Below are 27,396 nucleotides of genomic sequence, written 5' to 3' on the forward strand. Positions count from 1 at the left end.
AAACTCATATGAAAAGAGAAATGGCAGAAATATTGAATAATTATATTGCCCCAGTTTTTACTAAAGAATATAACAAAATAGTTACTTCACTAGAGGGTGACTGTTAAAAGCAAAGGAGAAAATAATTGATAAATTATAAAAACTAAAAGAGGATAAGAGCCCAGGCCCAGATTGGGGTATGCATATATGTATACACAAGGAAAGTATGGAGGAGATAGCAGAGGCACAAGTTTATATATAAAAATGTACCATTGGAGCCAAGGGATAGTGCCGGAGGACTGATAAACAGCTAGTGAACTTCCTATAGACAAAAGGGAAATAAAACAAAACCTGGGAACTATAAACCAGTCAATTTAATGCCAGTAATAAGAAAGTTACTGGAATTTATATTTAAAAAAGTGATAGTAGAGCATCTAGAGACAAAAAATATATAGTTTTTAAAAAAGCATTGATTTTAAACATTTAAGTATTGCTTAAGTAACCTGATAGAATTCTTTGAAGAGATAATGGAAAGAGTAGACAAAGGTATTGCAATGGATGTCATTTATTTGGAATTTCAAAAGGCCTTTGATAAAGTATTTCACATGGTACGCTCATGCCAATGGAGTCAGGGGACAAATTGCTGAATGGAACGCAAATTAGCCAAAAATAGAAAACATAGAATAGGAGGAAAGGATAGTTAATTCGATTGGAAGAATATAGAAAGCAGTGTTCCACAAGATCAGTGCTGGGATCACACTTAGTTATAACTTACATGAATGATCTGTATTGAGCAATAAGTAACTCCATATCAAAATTTGCAAATAATACCAACTAGGAGGTACAGAAAATACTAAGGAAGAATGTAAGGTAATGCAAGAAGACATTAGAACATTTGCAGGCTGGGCAGTTAAGTGGAGATGAACATTAATATAGATAGAAGTGAGGTGATGCATCTTGATCAGAGGACAGAAACATCACCTACACATTAGAAAATTAGAAACTTAATGGGGTACAGACTGAATGGGCAAAGGAATCAAGATAATTTGAAACACTAACAAAAAGTTGGGCTTATTTCTAGCAGTATAGAATCCAAATGTAGTGAAGTTATGTTAAATTGGTCATGGTCAAGCCGCACTTAAGAGTATTTGCACACAGTTCTGGTCTTTGTATTATAAAGAGGGCATAGAAGCACTGGGGAAGCCACAAAAAAATGATTTAAAAGGATTGCAGGAAAACCGAGAGGTTACAACGATCAGGTAGGATTGAACAGGTTAGGCCTTTTCTTTTTGGAAAAGAGAAGATTTAAAGGAGATCTTAGAGAGATTTTAAATTTTGAATGGGTTGGATAGGGTAGATGTAGAAAGAATGTTTCCACTTGTAGAAGAATCCAAATCTAGGGAGCCATAATACAAGGTAGTTTCTAATAAATACATAAGAGAAATTTCTTTACTCAGAGAATGGTTAGTATGTGGAACTCGCTATCATAGGAAGTGTGTTGAGCCAAATAGCTCGGATACTTTCAAAAGGAATAATCTCACCACAAAACCCAACCAAAATGTATATATAATAATTTCCTATAACATAATAATTATGCAAAACAGTGGCGCTTCATTGTCACTAATAATTGTAAGGTCCACCAAATCAAATACTCCTTGGTTGTCAGTGAATGAGAAGCTGATTGACTAGTTCAGGGAATGATGTTGTCACTATTATTTGCTATGACAACCTTGTGGCTCATTTTAGTTTCTCTGTGGGTAAAAAAAAACATGTTATTAGCATGACTAATCTAAATCATATTTTACCGTGTTCTTAGTTTCTAAATAAAATGTCAGGAAGGAATATTGTAAATAAGCAAGAGGGTAGATGTAACTGTTCCTTTTCAAATATAATTTCAGACCAATGATAACTTGCTGTCATATTACAGCATAGCTGTTTCCACAACAAAGTGTTTTCAAAATTGGATACCGTATTTGTACAGAGAATTACGTAATGATGCATTAAGTAACATGAGGACACCATTGCATTATCAATGATGTCAAATGCCACAATAATTCATCCTACATTATACCTTGGATAAAAATTTATTTCAAGTTCTACAAACTATTACAATATTGTTGTCCTGTGGTGACATATGATGCAATTTTTACTCAGTGACTAACATGCTGACCTTTCAGAAGAATTTTAGGAGCAAGGAATGCAAGTAAACTGTTCCTGCTTGTTTTCCATCACAAAACCGAAATTTGATGACTGCCCCCCCACCCCCACCACTGCCGCACCACCACGGTGGCGAGTTTGGAGCCGGGGTGAGAGGTGCATTTAATCGGGTGGGAGAGTGTAGGGTAGGGTCCCCACTGGCTTCCTGCATCCACCTGATAGGGGCAGGAAGGCTCCAGTTCCAGGCATTAATTGAGGTCCTTAAGTGGGCAATTAATGCTGGTATTCAGCTGATGGTGGGCGAGGACGACATCAGAAGGGGAACCCGAAAAGCAAACTCGATGGAGTGGAGGGGGGCTGTCCCTCGTTCAATGTCACTCAGTGCCTGAACAAGAGACCAGGTATCAGGAAGGGGGGCCTGCTTAGAGCCACCCCCTGTCCATTCATCCTATACCCTCCCCCTCAGCCAGTGACCTCTTTCCTACGAGCCCCGCCCCATCTCACCCTCACTCACCTGTGGCCTGAGTCCCTGGTTGATCCTAGGCCTCAGGTGGGTGTTTTACTGTTAGCTGCCACTGCTCCCAGTGGTGCTGATGGCAATGGAGATCTGTTGCCAGCAGCTCTCAGGGGACAGGATTTCTATCCCCGAGGTCCTAAATCCAGGGAATGGCTCAACACTGGCCACTTAAGTGCCTAACGAGTGCTTAATTCCAGCGACTCTTCCCCAATGGATGTGGTGCGGGTCTCCCACCGGTTCTCCCACCAGCTGGTAAGAACCCTGTCACCAACATTAAATCCACCTTTAATGTGTTCAAATTTTTACATTTTTTGGCACTTCTTCAGTTAAACATTGGATAGGATGAAGCCGGGGAGAGTGGGGTGTGTGAAATTGGGCTCAGTAGTGCCTGTGTTTTGGGCCCCTGAGCATCCAAAATGGCATTCAGGATGTGTACATTTTAGATGGGAAATATGACAGATTCCATATTTGTTAAAGGGTCAGTATGCGCACACCTAGCATCCATTGACAGGATGCAGAACAGGCAGAACATAATGTTCACTGCTGCATTTTGGAGTTGCACACTCCAGCCAATGCCCTCTCTTAACTTTGAAAATTACATTACGCAAGACAAAGGGCCTCCTGCTATTTAAAATGCCAACCACAAGTTATGTGCTGGCTTATTTCTTCTGGTTGCTGTTGCAATTCTATGGGCAGAATTTTGCTGTCGGTGAGCAGGGGGCAGGGCCCATTCGCCGACGTGTAAAATGACGCAGGATGATGTCGGGCAGAACCCCCGACATCATCCCGGCCCATTTAAATTTTCAGGAAGGCGGGTGCGCAGCAAAATCAGCTGTCCGCCCGGCGACCTGTCAATGGCCAATTGAGGCCACTGACAGGGCCATTTAAACAATTAAAGGACCTGCCCGTCCAACATTAAGGTTGGCGGGTCGGCCAGGAGCCCCGGCGGCAAATAGAGAAAACATGAAACCTCATCCATCGGCGGGATGAGCTTTCATGCACGGTTTTTGAATTTTTAATAAAGTTATTATGTAAATTATGAACATGTCCCATTGTCACATGAGGGGGACATGTTAAGGAATTTTTTTTTCTATTTTTAATATTTTTAAAAGTGTCAGCGATCTCCCTTAGGCAACACTTCACACTGGGTGGGCCTTAATAGGCCCGCCCACGTAAAATGGCAGCGTGCCCCCAATTGGGGGCGTCGATTGGAGGAGTGCCTGCCCCTGCCCGCCCCCACACATCCCCCCGACGGGGGGAAAATTCTTCCCATAATCTAAACTGCCACTTCTCTGGAAGCGTTGTCCTCCTCTGATTTTAAGCCAAGGCCCCATCTGCCCACTCAGGTGGATATAAATGATCTACTGGAACCATTCCATGAAAAGCAGGAAAGCACTTTTGATGTTCTAGCCAATATTTATTCTCAACCAGCACTGCTAAAAAAGATTATCTGGTCATTTATCTCAATGCTTTTTGCTGTGTGCAAACTGGACACCACTTTTCCCTACATTATAACAGTGGTCACATTTCAAAATTATTACATTGACGTGAAACAATTTGAGATATCCTGAAATTATGAAGTGCGGAATTTAAATATGAGTTGATCCTCGCTTATAATGGGGCGCCTGAACTTGTGTGCAGCGCAATAAATAGATTTTTTATAACTTGACATTATAAGGCTGATAATTGTAAAATTGAAATTACTTTCACAGTTTGATCCCCGAAAAACACAAGTACATGTGAAGCATTGTGTACGATCATCTTGTGATATATTTAAGAGTTTCATTTGGGAAAGGCTTGGTATAGCAGAATGACGTTCTCATGGCTGAGGTTATGATGGTGTGTACTACATTGAAACACACATTGTAAAGGAGTATCAAAAGCAACAGGATTTGAAGGAGCAGTTTGTTCCACTCTCAGACTATGTTATAACAGCAGTACATGCGTCAGACAATGTTACAAGGTCATATGTGAGGTCAAAGCTGGTTGAAACATAACACAATAACATTGGAAATAAGCAATTAGGTAAACTAGAGTGTACCCAATGACCTTCTTGGGTAGTATTTCAAAACAGTATAAGATCCATGCAATTTTTGCAAGAATGTTTGATTAGTTTAGTCAATAAAGTAAAATTTAATTTTATTTCTCTAATAAATTTGCCTTACATTTTATCACAAAATATAATTATACTTTAAAAATCAGAACAAACTCCTCACCACTTCTTAAAGGGAAATCAATATATGAATCAGTGATTTTATGTATATTTCCAGGGTACCCATCGTGGTTGTCATTGCTTTCAAGCAGATGATGACTAAAATTATATGCAGATGTTGTTTGTAATGAAGTTTCATGTTTAACAGCGTTTTACATATGGATTCTAACTGATGGAATTTCATCACTCAGAGCATCTCCTTGCTGGCTTCCCACATTCTTGCATCTGTAAGGTCTTCTAAAACTCTGTTGCCTGTTTCACTTACCACTCCTGTTCTCGCTGACCTACATGGGCTCCCAAATAAGCAATGTCTCTATTTTAAAGTGTTTATCCTTGTTTTCAAATCTGCCAACGGCCTCTCCCTCAACATCACTGTAATCTCCTCCACCCCCACAGCTTCCATGATACCTGTAATTTTCTATTTCTGGCTTCTGGCCTCTTGACCATTCCCAATGTTAATTGTTCCACCATTGGCTATCATGCCTCAGATATCGACACACTTCCCTCGGGAATTGCCTCCCTAAACCTCTCTGCCTCTCTACCTGTCTTTCCTTTTTTAAGACACTTCTTAAAGCCTACCTCTTTGACAAAGCTTTTGTGGGGCCAACAGGGGCAAGAAATGTGTGGCGGAATTTTCCAGCCCCGACACCAGCGGGCATTGTCACGGGTGGGACAGGAAAATTTGGAAGGTCATTAAAAATCAACGGCACTCAAAATTTTCCCGTCCCGCCCATGTCGATGTGCGCCAGTGTGGAGGCCGGAAAATCCCGGTCATAGTGTGCGGAGTGAGTTGGTTAGGTGGGTTGCAAAATTTTGTTTTCCCGACAGGGGGTTGAGACACACAGATAAAGTCAGCAGCATGTTTGAGGTGTGTCGAACATTACGCCAATCTGTTGCAGGTTCTTATTTGTAATATTTTTGCATGCCATGAATACTCATTAACGTGAAACAGTTTTCAATAAAATCCTACGCTTGGGATAAAGTTAACAGTGCGCAAGAATCTTGTGGCATCCCGTTCATGATCGTTTAAAGTGGTGTACATCGGTTGGCTTTGAGCAGTTGTATCTAAGGTAAGTGGTCCTGCATGTTGAATTCTGCGACACAAGGTAGTGGGTGTTGAAAGTTTGGTGTTCGGGTGCAGGGAGGTGTGGTGGAGAGAAGGACCTCACATCCTGGGTTTGGTGGTCCTTTAAGGTGTGGGGTGGGGCATGGGCAGGTCAAGGTAGGGATGGAAAGATGGGTGAAATGTAGGGGTCCTGTGGGTTGAATTGAGGATACTGGGCAGCAGAGGGAACAGTCATAGCCAAAGGATAAAGTTGTACTCGATATGGGGGCAGGTCCAGAGTCAGGAGTGGGTATTGGAAGGTCTCTGAGTGGATCATGGGAATGAACAAAAGCATGGTGGAGGATAACAGAAGGGTTAAGGGTCAGAGTGGGCATTGGGATGGTCACAGGTGTATGCACAGGGATAGAGATAGAGTGTGCAGAAGAACAGTGATAGGATCCAGTGTAACTGGGGGAGTTTCAAGGGTAACAGAGAGGAAAGGGAAGGCTAAGTTAGTTGGTCAATTGTGATGCGGGCAAGAGCGAAGGTGACAGTAGAAGGTACAGGATCAGTTTCAAAAGTCACATGCGCCAAAAGTTTTAATGTGTCTTTTCAAATGCAGCTTTTCTGAATATAAGATTGATTGAAGTTGGAGGAGGGTCATTTTGGGTAGGTGGAATTAATGTTGTGCACAACTGACCAATTAAAGGGAGTCCCTAATAATTAATTACATGGTTTTACAAGAGACATGGTTGAGCAGGTTTTCATGAATGTCTGTCCTCTTCACACAGTGCAATTACTGCTATAAGCATGGATCTCATTCACCTGATATTCCTGCAACACCTGGGAGAAGGAGGAGAGAATGCAAGGAAGGAAAGTTCATGCTGCCCAACAACAGAGGTCCCAAGGCCAACAGCAGGCAGTGCCAGAGGGGAAGGCTGGTCCAGATGCAGACAACCAGAGAAGGCATTACCAAAGATGGGCACTGACATGCATACACATCCAGAGGACAAAACAAACTACCTCCAGATGTCAGAAAAGTGCTGCCAGAGATATCTGAGGATGTTCTGGGAAATGGTCACTGAGATATGTTGGATTGTTTATCAAGAAGAGCAGCCACATGGATTTGGTGGGAACCCTATGCCAATAGGCCTCCAGGTTACAGTGGTGCTCATTTTCTATGCCAGTGGTGACTTCCAGGGAACAAAGGGAAAAATATGTGGCATCTCACAGGCTGCCACACGTAGGTGCATAAAGGAGGTGACCGATGTCCTTTCTCATTGTGCCAGTGATTTTATCTACTTCACCGCCAATGAAGACAACCAGGCGACAAGGTCAGCTGTGTACGGTTCATCGCTCAGTTTCCTCAAGTGCAGGGTGTCATCAACTGTACGTATATGAACCACAGAATTGTTATGGTGCAGAAGGAGGCTATTTGGCCCATCGTGTCTGCACTGGCACTCCGAATGAGGCTGATGGCCATAAATGTGGCCATAAAAGCTCCCTGGGGGCAGGTAGCTGAATTTGTAATTCATAAAGAGTTTCACTCCATGAATGTACAACTGATGTGCAACCACAGGGGAAGAATACTGCAGGTCTGTGTTTGGTTCCCAGGGAGTTGTGACAATGTACACATCTTGTGGAACTCATGGCTCCCAGAATTTTTCAAAGTCCCAGCCCAGGTTAATGGATGAATTCCCAGTGACAAGGCCCATCCTCTGCGTACCCGGTTGATGACACCAGTGAGATGTCCCCAGGGTGAGACAGGGGATTATGCCTCCACAAGAGCCATCATCAAGCACACTATTGGGCTTCTTCAAATGCGTTTCCACTGGCTTGACCCATCTGGAGGGGCTCTGTAATATGCACCCCAAAGGGTGTCATGAATAACAGTGGTCTGCTGTGCATTGCACAATCTGGCACTGCGGCATGGACAGACGTTGTAAACATCAGCCATCCTCAGATGACGAGGATTTTTTGGAGCATGAGGAGGAAGCCATAAATCTAAATGAGCCTTTCACGGATGCCAGGCCATGGAGAGATGTGTAAGGGAAGCCAGGGACAACCTGATCTATCCAAGGTTTGAACAACAATAAAACATCTTCATTGCCATCACTCCATCGGCAGACCTCCACCATCTTCCTGGGGTATAGACCTAGACCTGGCATCCTCCATTGCTGAGTTAACTTTAAACCTGTGTCCTCTACTGCCTAAAATAGAATAAGGACATGGCAGAACTCATGGTATGCATGGACTTCTCCAAACCATGTGCCAAGCTGCGCATAATCTCCAGCATTTCCACCATAACCTCTGCTGTATGTCCAGGAGGCTTCTTGTTGCTGTGATCAGAGGACCATAATCAACATGGGGCTCAGCAGAGGCTGGGAACCCAACTTCATATTCTCCCTCAACTGCTGGGGCTTGCCTGTGGTGTACTCACCAGATTGTGCTCCTGAATCTATATGCAACTCTACCGCGGACTGTCTGGGTGTAACTGTGCTGGTGGGGGTGGATGATGAGGCAGATGATGGTGTATCCTCTGGGGCAGTGGCTACTCCATCCCCAGAACTGGAGTCTTCAGGCTTCTCCTATAGCTGCAGCCTGGTCCTTGGATGGCGATGACTTGTATTGGAGGACAAAAATAATCACATTAAGAATCATCACAGTTGGAGTACAGCATATCTCATTGCATCCATCCTGTGTGCCCATATGCCACCACCAGGATGGTTGCCTTGTCCTCCTTACTCCTAGCTGGTCCAGCCTCACCATCTGCCATCAGTCATGCATCCTCCTCACCAGCAATCCCCATCACCTCTTTCTCAGCTGCTGTGAGGGGCTTCAGATCAGGAACTCCTCATCCTGTGCATCTCCTCTCCCTTGCATTAATGGGTCTGCTTATCCTGCGTGATAAAGTGCAGAGTTAGTGACATGTCAAGTGACACCTAACATCCTTGCCAGAATGTATCCCCATCATACATACGGGCCTGTCAAAGTACACACAACGCACAAACTTTCACATGCTTTGGCCTCAATTTCTGTGGTAGTAAGGCTGATCACACATTCACTTCTCTGGTATAGCTGGTCACTCACAACATACATTACTTATGACTACAGTACATGAGAGACTCCTGTTGAAGATGCAACGTGGATACTTACCCTTGAAGTTGGGAGCAGATCATTGCCCCATTTCCTGCATTGGACTCAAGTTCGCCTGGTCACCCCACAGTTGCCCTTGTTCCTCTGCCACCTTCGTCCAGGCCGCCTTAGTCAGGCGGTCAGACATTTCTTCAAATAATGTGGCACTCTCAATCAGTGGAGCATCCTGGCTATGATGCGCAGCCTCCCTGCTTGAACAGAATTGGCCACATGTGGATGCAGCATTGTTAGCTGACAGCGGGTTTCACCAATGGAAAGTTTCCTCCAATGCTAAAATCACACATATTTTCCATGCTTGCCTCTGGCACTTAAACTTTTAATTATAATGATGCAAAAAAGAGCAAAAAGAGAGAAAGCAGAAGTCTCACACAATTCTGGTTGTGACATCGAGAGTGGCACGCTGTTGACAAAACCCAGCCCTTATATAAAAACAAAAAGCTAAAAGCTACTGCGGATGCTGGAAATCCAAAACAAAAACAGAATTACCTGGAAAAACTCAGCAGGTCTGGCAGCATCGGTGGAGAAGAAATCAGTTAACGTTTCGAGTCCTCACGACCCTTCGTTCAGTTCTCAGTTCCCTCAGTTCTGCCGAAGGGTCGTGAGGACTCGAAACGTTAACTGATTTCTTCTCCACCGATGCTGCCAGACCTGCTGAGTTTTTCCAGGTAATTCTGTTTTTGTCCCAGCCCTTATATGTCTCGGTATCAAATTTTGCTTTAGAACTCTCCTGTAAAACATCTTAGGACATTATATTATGTTATATTAAAGATGTTATATAAATACACATTGATGTTATTGGAAGTACCAAAGTCCTTTTATTTCTATAACGAGGCAGGCACATCCGGCCAAAGTAGGGGAATTGCATGTTGTTTAGTGACACAAGTTTACAATTACTTCATGACAGTCAGCTGATCCATTTTAAACCAATTATTGAAAGCCATGCATGATATTCAGAGCATGCATTTGCTATGTGCATCATTTTCCTTTTAGAAAACACAGCTACAAGCAGCCATTATTGCAAATGTTGGGCAGAATTTTACAGCCCCGTTTCGGCAGGGGCGGAGCTGTAAAATGCAGTGAGTGTTCAAAAGTGCATTGACATCAGCGGGACCGTAAAATCCCGCTGGCGTAAAATTCCGTCCATTATGTCTGCATCGGGCTAGAGCTAAATGTTTTGATATATACCTTCTGAATCATGCACCTACCAATTCTAGCCTTCCGACACAAATGTTAGATCATGAGAAGCAGCCAAGCCTGGTTTACATGCCATTTGCCAATTCAGTGAAGGAAAAAACTAGTGATAGTGACTGGTAAGCTTCATGATTATTTACAGTTGGTTGTCAAGAAGAAAAGACTTATTGCTCTCAACTGAGACAAAAACTTGACTTATTTTTTCCCAAAGAGCAGTAGACATGTGGAATAGGCTCCTGGCAAAAACAGTAACGTGTCAATTAACTATGCAATGTTAGAAAGACCAGGAAGGGATTGATAATGACATTCTCTACAGTACAGCATAGATCTTGTGCTGCTCAGATGATGAATGAGGTTAGTGTTTTAAATACGTACTGCAGCACTAGGTTGACACTCTGCAGTTTATATAACTGAGGATTCAGGAGAGAAGTCAGAAGTTTCACATATCTTAACCTTTTTGGAGTTTTAAACTCCAGTTGTTGCTTCTCAGGAAACTGAGTGGGCTGATGAGGATCATCACATTGTATATCATTTGTAGAAGGAACTGGCTTAATTAGCTGAGATGATTTTTCTTGACCGATATATTTTTGTCATAATAAACTTGATGTCTTAAATAGTGAAAAGAAAGTGGAAGCTGTTTAAAGCTATCACAATCTTTAGTGTTTGCATTGTCCCACTTATGCTTGTTAATATACTTTACATGATTATTTGTGGGATCTTTAGATTGTTACATCATTGTGTTGATAATCTCTGCATTTATTTACTATTGAACTAATTTGCACATGTCATATAATAGTCAAATATTACACTATTGATTTTCAAAATAGCATCATATGACACAAAGAGACAATTTTACTAGGAATTAAAACACCTTCAAAAGAAAGATTTTCCTTTGGAGCAAGGTGTTGGGGTCAATTTTTGCAGCTGGCATATATCACAAATGGCAAGGAGCATGTTTGATAAGAGTCCTGAGCAATTTTCTTGGTGAAGCCTCATTTAAATAGAGCAGGTGAACTGTCAACCTGAATCATGCTGTATTGGCAGCTTGCCATTTAGCTCAGGGTACCTGAGGGGCACAGGCTGATGTGAGTATTCAGCAGCACCTTAAAGAAATTTGGAAAGCCTGAGGTCTAACAGAGCAGCAGATTTAAATGGCATGAAGCTGTAAGGAGCACAGTACAGAGAGCAGTTATACATAAAGAAGTCTTGCTTGCAGCTTTGATCCTTCTAAATAGCACCTCAAATGGCCACCTCCTGACCTGCACCATCCACACTTTGTGTGCTAATTGATACCAAAATGACACCGGAAGCCCAACCATATTTATTCAAATATATTAATCAGGCCCCAAATTGTTTCTGCATGAAGCGCTAGCCACCTAAATTGAGGTCTTCCTAAAAATTCAAACAGTGGTAAGTCAGCAATATTAAAAAAAAAATCCTGCACTTCTGCCTCGTTTTTAAAAGCAGGGTGGTACTGAGATAAAAACCGGCAGCACTGTATATAGAGAAGGTAGCAGCTGAATTGTTTTTACTACATTGCAAGTGCTGCTGCCTCTGGACCATAAATCATTGAGCTCTCCTGCTTTAAAACCCTCATGTTAGTGAGCGTATCTGTAATTGAATGTACTCTGAGACACACATCAATGGAGGTTAAAGATATTTTCTCAGACTCAATCTGGGGAGATTAAACACATTTTAGTGTTATACGTTGAACTGTTTTCTTTGAGCTAGAAGATAATATTCAATGTTATGTCCAAGGATTTAAAACCTTTGTATGGATAGACTGAGAGTTTACCACAAAAAAATTGATCAGTGAACTTGACTGCAACAGCATTGGCCCTAGAGCCAGTAAAATGTACACTGTTCTTTTCCCAATTGCACAACTCTATGTGTGACAGAAGGTTATATTCAAGAGCCGGAGATATTAACTAAACTTAACAAAAACCATTTAGTACCAGCTGCCACCTTTGGGAGCACATGTATATAAAAAGACCAAAATTATTGTTAATGAAATAATACATTAATATTTAAAGACAAGATATTGTGCTCACAATGGCTGCAATAATAAGTATTCTAACATAAAAACATTATAATACTACCTGCTATCAGAATAGCCAAAACCATACATACAATTAACAAGATGATAACTGGGGAATAGATAGAACGCTTTTTCATTTTGCAACATGCCTATTGAAATTTCGGTGAAGCTGCCCCAAAATTTTCATTTACAAAATTTAATAGCAAGGGAGAGGTGACCATCAATCTTTTTTTACAGCTTCATCTGGGAAACAGTCCAAAGTCCTAGAGGGCCAAACTGTTGTTCCGAGTCCCAACATGCTGGCCCTGAAATTCTGTGCTGTGGGTTGTGTCGGGTTCATGTTAATGTGCCACTGAAGCTCCATAGAGCTGAATCTGCCAGTATGTTCCGTTAGCTCATTTTCATATTGATTGGTGGATCCACAGTGCAAATCCAATGTAAAACAGGAATAATGAGCTTGAAGTGCTCAATAATTTGAGTGCAACATTAAAACAGCCAAATCTAGCTGAAATTTGTAGCAGCAGAAATGTATGAATAAGTTTGACTCACCAATTCATTGCCAGCAATTTCATTGGATGGCTCATGTGGAATATTTTGCCCACAATTCAAGAATGGCTTGCACCCAGGGAATTTGGCATTGAAAGTCAGAAAAGGGGAAAAGGACATTCAAAAAGAAAGGGAAGAAGAGCTCACAATTTCAGTGGGATGAACATAGTAAACCTCCTCAAAGAGAATGAAGACAGGAGAGACAGACTGCTGGGCCTGTATGGGAGGAAACCTAAAAATCAAAAAACAGCATCTAGCCAAACACAAGCTTCTATCCCATTTTCTGTCATTTTAGGTGAGGATGCATTACCTTTCCAGTGAATGCTAAGAAGGAAGCTGTCCATGGCTTCAAGGTCACTGAGCCAGAACTCAAAAGCACTTGCCTGAAAAGAAGAATATTTATGGAAACAATAAGCAGGCCTTTGACATCTGTTTCTGAGAACATGTTGCAAATGACAGCGGTAATTTTGGTGTTCACAACCCTTATTTGTGACAAATTAGCAAAGCTTTTCCTTCATTATACACATCAATGAAGGATATGCCCGCTCCTCTGGAAATTGCAGCAGATCTTGATCCAAGGACAGACCAGTCAGTAGCTCTTCCTTCATGAAAGCACAGACTACAGCCCTATAGCCATTGGGGGGAAAAGCACAGCATCCTGACTTCCAGAAGCAGCTGAGATAGAGGCTGCTGCCTTTTGTAGTTTCGGGGCCTGTGACCTGCCATTAGATCTAGGAGTAAGCTGCAGTGACAGGAGGCCACCTTAGCCCCTTAAGCCTTTTGGAGTATGAGCTGTCATGATACTGGCTCTAAGCTTGCACCTTGGAGAAGGGCAAGAATAGGAGAAATAAGGGTACTTTAAGCCACCCAAGGAAAGCAATGTGTTAGGATATAGTAGGTTCGCTTATATCCGCTGTGGAGTTTGCTGTATTAAAGGAGAATGTGCACTTTTATTGTGCTTTGTTATTCTTAGTGGTTAGTCATACATGAAAGGGTATACTTATTTTGTGCTGATTTATTCAAGTAGATGATTATTATTGTAATGTAGGAACAAAGAGGTTTGACATGCTGGGATGTTCTTGGGTAAGGTAGTGAAGTGTCCTTTATTTGAAGGTGGAAGAGAATGAGTTAAGGCAATTGTGACAAAGGTGGACTGAGCTAAACAGTAGAGCTTACTTCCATGATCAGATGTGCTCTGATGTTCCTTGCAACAGTCGTCTGCAGGATTCCTCAGAATCGTAGCTATTCTGATGCTCTCCTCCATGTAATTACTGCCTCCAAAGGTGGTAGGGCCACTTCCTCTAGAGGGTGCAAATGTATATGTACAGGGGTTTTTTGTATCAGAAAAAAATATTTATTGCAGGGCACAGAAAGCTGTAACTGTGCAGAACACACCAGCTGGAGCATACTGGAGATTTAACTTCACAAGGAAGCAAAAGATCCCTTTTAAAATCCCAATCATCCTCTTGACCTCTTTGGTAATGGTGTGGGCCTTGTTGCAGTAGTCTTCAACCTTCCGTTTTGGAAACGCTTTGAGAAGGGTCATTCTCCATGATAGTAGGGAGTGGGCCTGTCACGGGTAAGCCTTGCATTGTACCAATTTTCTTCATTAAAAATCTCAGGGAGGATCAAATTCCATGAATGAATTCAATGTAGCAACTTACAGCAAATCTTGCATCCAGGATTCTTTGCACGTTGTTGTACAGGGGTGAAATGAGTCTATGCCAGTCATGCAAATCAGGCTCATAGCCAGTTTGCAGTCTGTCATACACAACTGATTTTAAAAGAAAATTGGATATGATGTAAAGCAGGCTGTTGATTTGCTATCAGCCCATTCCATGCTACCAGCATAGGCCAATTTCACCCCAACTATCATTACGTTAGGAGGTTGTGGGGTTTGACTGTAGGAGCACAGAAAGCAATATGGATGCCATCTATTGCATCCTGATACTACAAAACTGGATGTTCTTATTGACTTTCTGTAATGCTAAATTGGATGAATTCCCTTAATTTGCTGAGAAATACATCAATCACCGAAAATGTCTGGATGGCACCTTGGCTGAGATTGCTTGGCTCAACTGTGACTGCCTGAAATGAACCAGTGCCATAAAAGTTACATACGATGGTTATTGCTGTAGCCATGGACAGAGGATTGTGGGCAGATGACTGTGACTGCAAGTCCTCATGTGACAGATAGCAGAGCTTTTTTATCCTCTTTTTGTTGGAGCATAGCCTTCTAATAGAAATCTCCTCCCTATGATTCTGCTGTGTGAACTGTCTTTACTGTAAACTCTTTGGGGGGTGAGGTAATATTTGGCAAGTGTTCACATTCAATAAATGTTGTCTCACCCTCCTTTTCTCCATTCATTCCTCCTCCCCTTCCATTATAATGATGGCATAAAAGCTATGTCCAAAGGGAATGCCATTACTAGGTCTGAGACCCTCAGTGTGGAGGTGAGTTATCCAACTTAACTCCAAAGATTCTTTATAAAATATAATATATTAATACTTGAGACCATTAACAAGAGCACCCAAGAAAACTTACCTTTAGCAATTCTTTTTGTATTGCATCGCAATCCCATGTAATGTCCATTGTCAGGGTTAAGGAGGAAGTTCCAGGATTTTGACCCAGCGACAGTAAAGGAACAGCAATATATTTCCAAGTCGGGATGGTGTATGAATTGGAGGGTAACTTGCAGATGATGGTGTTCTCCCATGTGCATTGTGTCTTTGTTCTTCGAGGTGCTAGAGGTTTGGGGTGTTTTTCGAAGGAGCCTTGGCAAGTTGCTGCAGTGCATCTTGTAGATGGTACACAACCCAGCCACTGTGCGCTGGTGTGAGAGTGAATGTTTAAGATGATGAATGAGGTGTCAATCATGCAGAATGCTTTGCCCTGCATGGTGTTGAGGGTCTTGAGAGTTGTTAGAGCTGTACTCATCAGGCAAGTGGAGAGGATTCCATTACACTCCTCACTTTGCTTTGTGGATGGTGGCTTAGGGGAGTCAGTGGGTACGTTACTCGCCCAGCCTCTGGCCTGCTCTTCCAATCACAATATTTATCTTGTATTTATCTTGCAAAGGATTTTATTTTGCAAAGTCTTGGCATCCTGCTGTATCTGTCTGATGTTAAAGATCCAAATAGTATGCTGTGGCGAGGATAAAAGCAGCTTAAATTAATTTTCTCCTTCATCTAGTTAAACTACCACAAGAATTAGGCTGGGGCCAATAATATGCCAACCAATTGCTTTTCCAACTTTCCGGCCCACTACCTAAACAGCCACATTGATTTCCTGAGGCTAGGTCTGCACAGAGTATGCAAATTGTAAGCCAATACTTACAGTAGCCTTTATGTGAAAAATAACATGAGCAGTGCTGGCAACACCAGTCCTTGTTAACACCATAGGGAAATCCTTGGCCACTGTTCTGGGAATCATCAACTGATCAACAAAAGTTTGTGCATTTAAATGCAGTGAACACCCCAAGGTTTCTCACAAAAGGGAAATGGCCAACAAGCAGTAGTGGAGAGCAAATTAGGTGAGGTGACTGAAAACTTGGTTGAAGCGATAGTTCCATCAGCATTAAAATAGCTGAAAAACAACAAGAAACTGCTAAATTAGTTATCATCACACCCGTGTTAGGCCCATAAAATATGCACAGCTATGTTCATTTCGACCTTGATGTGTGGTGGAGGGGGATAGGGATAATGGGTGGATGAGCTTTGATGTGAATTAGATGCAGACAGTAGATTTTTGTATTAGTTGCGATCTATGTAGGATGAATGATTTGATCAATTTCTAAATCATGCCAATGCAAAAGCCTAACTCCAATGTCAACTATCCCTATGAATTGAAGTGTAGCTTTGTGGGCAAAATAATTGAAATAGTGGACGGAATTTTCCCATCCTTCCTGCCACAGGTTACGTAGTGGGTGGAAGTGGAGAATCCAGCGGCAGGCAAAAAGCCGGAAACCTGTCAGTGTCAAAGTGGTTTGTGATTCCCGCTGCCTGGTGGTGTGACCGCTATTTGCATTCATTATCATCTCATGAATGCTCATTATAACAGCTGCTCACCAGGATCTTACCAGGCCTTCCAATCTTGAGTCACGCCAGCGGGAAATTACGGGAAACCTGTTTGAAAAGGGGTGGCACTTGTGACTTTGAGGTGAATGCAACATATATAACCTACCTGCCATCGCGCTGCACCTGTCTTGTTGCGACGAACACCACACTGCTGGGGCTGTAGGATTGATCTACTCCAGCTCTTTGCCTTTGTTGCCCAGAAGAATACCACTGTACTGCGTTACTCATGCAGGCCTCCATTTTCAGACCCTACCCTGGTAGGCGAACACAAGGGGAGGGCAATGGGGAAGGAAGGCTGTGCAAGGACAGTGAATAGGGAAGGGTGAACACAGGAGGGCAATGGGGTAGGAAGGCTGTGCAATGGCTGTGAGGGGGAAGTCAGAGGGGCAAGGAGGTGGAGGAGGATGGGGAACAATGGAAGGCAGAGGGTAAACTGAGGGGTGGGAAGCTGGAGCCTGACAAGGTACATGAAACACTGACATTCAAGGGGGTCAAAGGGATAACACATGTTTGACTGGGAGGAGATGCACGCAGACTCTGGAATAGGGAGGGGTGGGGTTGTTAGTGTGGCACAAGTGGGTTGGGTCGCACACAGACTCAGAAGGTGGGGGGGGGGTGGGTGCTATGGGAGGGGACATTGTAGTCCTCAGTCAACAGGACAATGGGAAACTCTGTGAAAGTCCAAGTCCTTTGTCTGGGTTTTGCAGCCAAGAGTCACAGAGTACCGACACTCCTGTGGCGATGTGGAAAGGAGTCACAGAGTGCAGGCAGTTCCTGGGCTGTGTGAACCTCATAATCAGAAGTCAAAGAGAGGAGAGAGTCCAGGGGTGCAGCAGGCATGCAGCAGAAGGAATCACTGGGAGCACGGTTTACTCCAGCTGCAGGGAGGGGCAAGGGCTGTGCGCTCCAGAGGGAAAAAGCACAGCTTGGTGTGCAGGGCTGTCTCACAGTCGCTCTCTCTGGGCTTGGCTGTCTCTGTACTGGGCCGCAGATGGAATGGCGATGGTAATGGGAGGCACCTGCAGCCTGTAGCTTGGAAACACATAATAAAGGGGTGGTGGGATTGGGGGGCGGGAGTGGGGGGAGGTAATGTGAAGCTCTCCAGGTGGAGGGGTTTCATCTCGATAGGTGGCCGTGCACACAGCCTCTTGACGGGGAGGGTAAAGGTCCACATGGGGCATGGACACATCACAAGTGATGGGCTCAGGGGGAAGGGTAGGAATGTCCACCACAACAACTATGGGATCCAGTATTATTGGGGAAGGCTGGGGAATGACAGGATGGAGCTCTACCTTCACATCGTCAGGTTTTAGATATATATCAGACACACGGACAGTGGGAGAGGAAGCGTCAAATTGCGTTTCAAAGTAATAATGGAGAACCACCATCTTGCTGTACCACAGGAATAGTGCTGACTCAGATTGAAAGTACCAGCGAATCCGACCAGGAGGGATCTGAAGCAGTGGGGGAGGAGCAGGCTCCTGGGCTAAGGGGCTATTTCTAGGGGGCACTCTCTTACTTGTTGGTGCAGCAAGAGTCAATGTGAGTCTGTTTATTGAGAAAGGAGGAAGACTTCCTTGGGAAGAAAACCACTGAAAGCCAAGGCCTTCATTAGCCCTGTTAAAGGGCTACTCAGAACTCAGTGGCTTCACATCACAGTCACTGCATCTCAAGAGTAACACATAGGGAATTAGAATTTGGGAATGCAGGCAATAATGAAGGAAGCACAGCTGTATCATATATGGCATTCCATCAATGAAGGCCTGTCACCTATTCACCAGGATTGGCCTTCATAACAGGCCAAAGGGTGTCCACTCATTGACCATGAGCAACTGATTGGTCACGGAGGGAGTGAGCGGTGGGTCAGTGCCAGCTGGCCAGGCCAACCCGGCCTCAGGTTCAGCCCTGACTCCCGAGCAAGTGCTGGCTGGCGTCAACAAACTGCGGCAGGAGCAGCACCAGCTGGCAGGGGAAGGGGCCGAGCTGGAGCAGGAGGCAGCAGACCTGGGCTTGTGATTGACATCCTGACAGAGGTGGATCCCAGCACAAGTTTTTCCAGATGGTTGGAGGAGTGCTGGTGGAAAGGACTGTGAGGGAAGTACTGCCGGCTCTGGAAAGTAACAAACAGCAGCTGGTGAAGCTGATTGAGAACCTGAACGCCCAGGTGCAGAGTAAAGGTCGGGAGATGAACGAGTATCGGGAGAAGTACAACATCCGATTGATGAACGAGGACAAGAAGGCAGCGTGGGAGAGTGAGTCTCGCTTCCGAGCAGGGGGCACGGGAGTCCTGGTGTCCTAGGCTGGTGCGATGGGAAGGAGGTGGGCACGGTGCCTACTGGAAGCCTTCTGTACCCATCCCCTCACTGCCCTGTATGTGCTTTTTCAGCCACCTCCTTGGAGAAGCATATCTCAGGCCTTGTGAAATTTGGTGTCTGTTTGACCTTGGGAGGCATCACGCGGTGGTTCTCTGGAGCTCTGAGGCTCCTGGGTGTTCTTTTTTTCATTTATTTGTGTTTCTGATGATTAAACTTGTGTGACTGCAAAAAAAAAAATGATGCCAAATCAGAAATTGGAGCACAGAGCTAGGTTGGGTCACTCATCTCATTTACACCTTATCATCCCACGCAGGACTCCAGATGTTACATATCTGCGATGCCATCTTGGTCACTTCAATGTGTCTCAGGGACAAAGCTGCATTAGCCACTATGCAAGTAGTTCCACTGAGGAACGAGAGCAATGCGAGAGAAGACTTGAAGCTTTCTCTACCATATAATGATGCTAACACTGCTGTGACTGAGGGTGTGGATATGCCTAGGGATCCCCTCCTCCTGTGCATGTCTTTTCTTCTGCCACTACCACTGAGGAGACACAAATGTCGTTAGAATAACAATGCTGATGAGCTGCCCTCAATCAATGGTGTTCCTTGAGGAAAAAGGGTTAAAAACGCTCACATCACAGACTTCAAATAAAGATTTAAACACACCTCCCTGACATCCCACATGGGTGCGGAGACTAGTTCAAATGGGATTGACATCACAGGAATGTGAATCTCACAATGGGACACTATCACTAAGTGGGAGTGTGGCTAAATCTCAACATAAGAGGGTTCCAATGTACAAATCACAGTACATGTGATCACACCTTCAATTGCCCAAAACATTCGCATAACCGTCAAATGTATTCACAGAAGCGGTAATTTCTTTGCAGTGGTAGCACACCCATGTCCTAAAAGTGACATCAAAATTTCTTAACTTTCCTAACCCTACCTGGGTGCAGAGCCGACATCCGCAGCAGAGGTGGAGGTCTCCGGTCTGATAAGGGTCTCCTGCTCAGGAACAGATGCACCCTCGGCAGTCTGAGCAGCTGGAGTGGATGGGGTCACAGGTAGAGGGGGCTGTGAGCAGCTGCACACCTTGGAGTGTCCTGAGAGGAGGCCCCCTGGGGTGTCCGGCTGACACTCAACCTCCCTGTGGGTGCCCAAGGACCCCACCCTGATTCCTGCAAGAGATGGTGCACCCGGAGGGAGGTCAAGGTGCCTCATCCACATGTTGCCTACATCTTGATGGTGCCCACCAGGGTGTGTGACCATGGAGTGCAAGGCTGAGTGCAAATCTGCAAAACCTGCTGGATGAAGGTCTCCATGGTGGTCACCAACCTTCCCACGGTCACCTCGAGGTGCTGGCATTTTGGAGTCACGACATCAGACAAAACACAGACAGACTCCTCCATCGTTTGCTCTAGTCTGCTGAGTGACTGTCAAATCTCTGCCTGATGTTCCACCACCTGTCATTGCATCTCCAGCATTGAGTTGGTGGCCGCATCCAAAGGCTCATCATCTGACTCGGACTGAACGGGTAGCTGGTCACCAACAGCCCTCTGAGTGCCAGACCTGGGCTGTCCCTGCCTCCGACTGCTGTGGGGACGTGTCAGTGAGGTGTTCTCCGGAAAGTGACCCAGAGCCTAATCTACAGCTGTGCACCACCAAGGTATGTGTCTCTGAGCTGGTGGAGGATGCGGGTGAGCGCAGTGATGGTTCTTCCAGAGCTTCCTCTTCCGATGTGGTCTGGGGGCTCTGATTTATACTGGGCTGCCTTGTGGGCCTCCATCTACTGCTGCCTGGAAAATAAAGAAGAGAGTTTCAGTTGATGAGTATGAGCACCCTAAGACAGCATGTGACTCACAGTGATTGTCAGGATGTGATGAGGTGATGGAGCCGTGATCCATACTAGGTTAGTGAGACAAACCAATCTCCCCTTCACCTCAGGAACGATCCCTATCCTCCCCAGCCAGCTCAGCTGCAGCCTCCTCGAACTCAGTGGAGGCAATGATGTTGGCCATCCCTCCCCCGGTCTGCACTCTTTCGCTTCTGTTGTCCTGTATGAAGATGAGAGAAAGGCATGTGATGAGAAGGGATGGAGCAGAGTTTGGGTGAGATGCATGTCCCCTGTGTGTGGTGACCCCTCCCCAGAAGGGCCAGAGGATGGAGTGTGAGCAACATGATGGATGGGATGGCAGTGATGTGAAAGTTTCCATGAGAGAATGAGTGGTTATTAGTGTGTACCCCACTAATGGTTGTGTGAGATCCCTGAAGAAAGTAGCCATTTGAGTGCATGATGCCATGATAAGAATTTGATATCAGAGGGAGTTGAGGGTTGACTTACCCTGGCGGAGTGGATGAGATCATTCATCCTCTTCCTGCGCTGGATGGCGTTTCGGGCGTGGTTACCAGACGCGCTGACTTCCTATGGGATGGCCTCTCAGGCTGGAGAGGTGAGGCTGGTGTGCTGCCTGGATCCATCCCTGGGATACAGGATTTGCCTGTGTGCCCGGACTCCCCCGATCAAGGCCTTGAGGGTCTGGTAGGTGAAGCAGAGTACTGCCTTCTTGAGGCTTAACGGCCTTCTTCTTGTGCATGGAAGACATCTGTAAAAGTCTTCTGGAGATAGGTGGTCTGGAGAGAGTGAGGTGTATGTGTTCAACTGGTGTTTAAATATGGTGCCCAGACCTATGACCCCACCAGCTGACACTGGGCAGATGAATCAGCTCCTGACCCACCAGGTGATTCGGTCCAATACTTGCCTGTGCGTGGTTAATGAGCTTCAACTGCAGAATCGGGATGAGTTCCCGGTATTCCGAGCAGCAGGGTGGGAGCTGCCAAAACCGCCCGGCATTGCTCTTAGACTCATAAATGAAAAATTCCACCCAGTGAGTTATAGAACAAATAAAACAAACCAAATATACATGCACTGGAAATAGTATGGAGTGCTTGCTATATACCTCTGATCTCTTCGACTGACAGTAGATGATGCACAAATCACATTTATTAAGAAGCAATATTGAAGAGAATAAGAGGAAAAATAGAATCTTTATAAATAGCACGTTGCAATAAGACGAAGGGCGGAATCATCCCAGATTTGCACTAAGTGCTGTAGCGGGCAGGATAAAGAGTGTTTTACCTGCTGGCTGCAATGGCAGGTTTTCGCACCATATTGTCCCAATCCCACCTCATTAATCATGCATTGCCGGGAAACACGCCGCCTCACTGGCAGGCGGCCTCCAATTCGCCCGCCACCCATCACCTCGCCGCTTCCTCACACTGGGCGCCACATTTAAAGTGCAGCCGCACACACCTCTCAGTGCTTCCAGCCTAGGATTGCTGCACAGAAGACATGGCCCCGAAAAACAAGAAGACTGTAGCCCCCCTCCCCCCCCAACAATTCAGTGATGCATCCCTGGGGCACCTTCTGGACACTGTTGGAGCCCGCTGCAATGTCCTCTAGCCCCCACTCTGGCTGCAGGAGGCCCACCAGTGTCATCATTCCGGCTTGGGAGGCAGTGGCAGTGGTGGTCAGTGCCAATGCTGCACAGAAGAGGTTGGCCATCCAGTGCAGAAAGAGGATGAATGATCTCATCCGTGCCACCAGGGTAAAGCAACCATCTCATCATTCTAAACTCACACACTCACAAGCCCATCACACATTCACTGGCATCTCACTCACTGCCAGCTGAAGGGATATTGCCACTCAGTCTCTCATTCACTCACACACAACCTCACGTCGCCATCTGGCCTTGTCTCCTCTGGAGGCTGCCTCCTCAGCCTTCACCATCTTGAAACCACTTGCACAGATCAACACGTGTTCCCACACAGACCGTAGGAAACCCCCCTTCCCTAATAATGCCATAGCCCTGTCAGCCCCGCCCCCCGCTTTATGGCTGGTCTCATAAGTAGAGACCTCTCTGTGAACCCCACTAAAAGTGATGTGGTGCTGTCTGCTAAGCCTGGTGTTGATGACCATGAGTGTTGACCAAAGCAAGGTAGGCAAACAAACCTCAAAGTCTCGAGCGAAGTGCAGTTCGCCAGGTGAACATTGCTTATGTTCAGTTGTGAAACATGTCGGCGTGCAATCACGCCAATGTGCCCAGATGATCCACCATGCGGGAGTGACTCCAGTGAGCTGGGCTTTTAATGAGATGCAGGTATTAAAATTGAAGTTGCTGACGTCCGGCGGTGGGAAAGGTGGTCTGCCATTGACGGGCGGACGGACGTGTGGGAACACGATTGCAATTTGGTTTCACGATGTCGTGAAACCAATTTTTGACCTTCCCGCCATATTCCCTGCTCATGCCTGCCATGATGCCCAACGCCAATGGGCACAGAAAATTCTACCCTTAGCTTTTGCTCCATGGCAGGATGTGCTTCAGGTCTGCACTTCTGCTGGATGGTATGCCTCTGCTCATCCCACTATCCTGGATCAGGTTGATTTGAATGCAGGTCCCAGTGTTATTTTCACCTCTGGGGGGTGAGGAATGGAAATTTGGTGCTGATTTAAGTCTCTACAGCAGCTTCAAGGAGCAGGTCCACAATTCCTTGTAAGGATGGATTTGGAAATTAGCAAGCAAAGGAAGTGTGTTTGAGAGTTTTTTATAGCAGTACCCTGGAACCTGAAGTTTTTTGACATCTCTGTGGCGATTTCTTCGACCCAAATTAGGGGAAAGAGGAATAAATATTTGGGACCAAGGAAAACCAACCAAAGGCAAGATGGAATGGAAAAAGATAACTTTAGCAATGGGTACCACCTCCAGCAACCCCTGTATTGCACAGCTATATAACAGCTTATTGACCTCACCAGATTAGTAAAGGCAAGAGAAAACAGTCACACCTTATATAAATGCAATGTCTTAAACATCTTTCACATTACCACCCACCTTTCTTCTCAGAGGTTGAACACCATTTATCACTTATCTGAGATGTTCACAAGGTACTAGCAGGTGTTCTGTTACTAAAGGTAAGTTTATAAGGAAGTTTTACATATATTTACTTATATCTATTATCATGCATACAAAGAAATACTTACTCACATTTGGGTTGCATTCTATATGGTGGCCATTCACACTCTCTAACTACTTCTTGATGGGAAGTGTTCACAACCAAAGGCAAATAATTGCCACAATTGAAGGAACCCCCAGTTTCCTATTTTTACTCTTATAAGGAGGAAGCTCTAGGACAGCTGGATAGGTATAGGGGGAAAGCAGTGGAAGATGGGCCACTTGTAGGTTGCTAATGAAATTAACCTTCTCATTTCTATTCAATCCATGCAACGCAAAAAAAATCTATCAGAACAAAACATTGCGAATGCTTAAGCTCATATCCTACCCCACTTGGTATGCTGCAAGAATAAAGTCAGGAGGAGCATTAAGAGAACTGCCCCCTCTGCTTCAGGCTGTCCAACCAACTTTCCACTATTAGGTTCCAACACAGTTTGTATCAAATGGAGGGAATGAGTGATAGATCTCTCAGTCACTCATAGAGTTATCACTCATCCAGTACAGCTGAGAGAGAGAAGAGTAATAAAGTATACTTTCTGGAGTGCCTTTTTATTTCCTGTGGACCCAGCTTTATTGCAGAAACAGTGTCATTGTTAGGGGAAATTAAAAAAAAGTGAACTGAACAGAGGAATTTTAGGTCCAGAGACATTATTCCTGGTACAAGGAGTCATATTTGTTGAATTCTGTATTTTGTACCTGAACTAAACCAAACATCTATGTCAAGCCTGGTTCACTCATTCCTCATTATCCTAAAGGAAAGTGCGCAATGAAGGAGTGAAATAAATTAGTTGGTAATAACCGGGGATGTCATATTGATGTACTGTGTCACCATAAACCATTGTGCTGTGAGTCAGCTCATATAATGATGACATCATAAAATTGAGTAATAGCCTACCTGGAGACTAAGAAAGTCCTCTCAGTGGGTCATGGGGGCTCTTATTTGTAACTAGGAGATGGAAACTGGGAAATTTCTATATATCACTAAGTGTTATTGTGTATCACTCATGATTGAGCTGCAGAGTCATTTAGGATTTCTTGTCAGGTAAAGCAATGGTACTTAAAACTTGAAAATGGACAGATGGGACTGCAATGTATCTTTGGCTATACTCCAACCTACAAGTACAAGCCTTAAAACCTTTTCCTCCTGGACAGCTTTAACATCACTTTTTGTATGGTACGGCTAGATGCTTGCCTCCGCGCAATTTGCAGTATAGAAAAGTAGATAAGAATATTTTTCTGCTTGCTTTCATCTTGCTGCGCTTCTAACCAATGAACAGGTTTTTATTTTCATTACTAATATCAGCATTAGTTAAATTTTGAGTGCCCGGGTGCTAGAAATGTTGTTGTTAGTTGGTACAGGGTACATTTTCACATCACTGCATAATTATTTAGATTGCATTGCTAAACGAATATTTAAATTGTGACCTACGTTGTCAGTGCATTCTTCTACCCCCACTCTAATTTGGTTGGCATTCAATGAAGAATAGGCACATGTGATATTATACTTCAAGTTACTCATTCCTCCCTAAATACACAACTCCTTGGGGAAATTCGAAAAAGCCAAAAGTAAGGACCAAGGCAGGTGACAATCCTTCCTGTCCTCTGGAGTGTGAAGCCTAGTATGTTTTAACTGCCAGGCCTCAGTAGCATTTTATGATGCTGACTCCCACTTGAAGATAATGGGAAACATGTGGAGACTGACAGGTGAGAATGGACCCTAACAGTCAGTAGCCAAGTAAGGGAGGATAGGGGAAGGCATTGGGAATGATCAAGATCAGGGTTGGGAAGTGGCAAAGCCAGTGGTCTGAGGTCCAAGGGGAGGATGATTTCCTGGGATACTTTTTTTGGATGATTTATTCTTTCATGGGACTTGGGCATCACTGTCAAGGCCAGCATTTGTTTCCCATCCCTACTTGGCCTTGAACTGAGTGGCTTGCTAGACTATTTCAGAGAGCAGTTAAGAGTCGATCACATTACTGAGAGTCTGGGGTCACATGTAGGTCAAACCAGGTAAGGATGGCAGATTTCCTTCCCTAAAAGGCATTAGTGAACCAGTTGGGTTTTTACAACAATCAGTGATAGCTTCATGGTTACCATGGAATAGCTTACAACTCCAGGTTTTATTAATTGAATTTAAATTCCACCAGCTGCCGTGGTGGGATTTGAATCCCAGAGGATTAGCCTGGGTCTCTGGATTACTAGTCCAGTGACATTACCGCTACTTCACTGTCTCCCCACTAAAGATGCTAAAGAACCCCCAAGCTGACCAAGATGTGTCTTCACGGAAACATTGGTTACGCCTACCATCTTAGTAAAGGAGCTGAGTTTTGCACTTGGAATAGCTGCTCAGAGGATCATTAAGCAGCTGATTGCCACTTGAATGACTTGCTGATGCTCATTAAGGAGACTGCATGGAATTTTGGTGGCTAGCACTTGAACTAATGTCCTCTTCTCACAGCAGCCAACTGATTGGGAGTAAACTTGTCTTTCCAGAGGATTTCAAAGCACTACTTAAAGGTATCTCTGTTCACTTGCTGCTGGAAGTTTAAAAGGAATTTTGAAATGCTTTGGGAGAATTACAGCAACACTTTGACACAAATAATCAACATTTATTCTGGAAATGCTCCGAGGATTTTATCTAAAAACTAGTGGGTGCTATGTTTTCCTACATTACAACAGTGACTGCACTTGAAAAGTACTTCAAGGCTTTAAAGCACTTTGAGGCATCCAGTCATGAAATGAATTATAGAAAAGGAGGTCTTTCTTATTTTCTTTGCTCAACCTTATTGGGCACCGCATAGGAGTTACTGGGAGGAAGGGAATGCTTGGACCTGCCTTGGTCTGCAGCAGGAATCGGAGAGGAATGCATGAGGCCAGGCTGAGCAGCAACAGTGGCTATAGGAAAGATGCACAGGAGGATGAGATGGGCTCTATGCCTACTATGATTACAGGACATCCTTCCTCCTCTGGATCTCCTCCACCAGGGCTTCCAGTGCTGCATCTGAGAACCCATGTACTTCCTCATTTAGTACCTTCGCCATTCTGAAACATGCCAGTGTATATGTGTCAGCTAGCACACTCCACACCTTAGCTGGAGTTTTATTAGCTCAGCGGAGGCCCCATTAATGGGCCCGAAAGCCAGGGGCACCATC

The sequence above is a fragment of the Cetorhinus maximus genome, chromosome 7 (assembly GCF_964194155.1).
Source record: "Cetorhinus maximus chromosome 7, sCetMax3.hap1.1, whole genome shotgun sequence".
In the NCBI taxonomy this organism is placed as follows: Eukaryota; Metazoa; Chordata; class Chondrichthyes; order Lamniformes; family Cetorhinidae; genus Cetorhinus; species Cetorhinus maximus.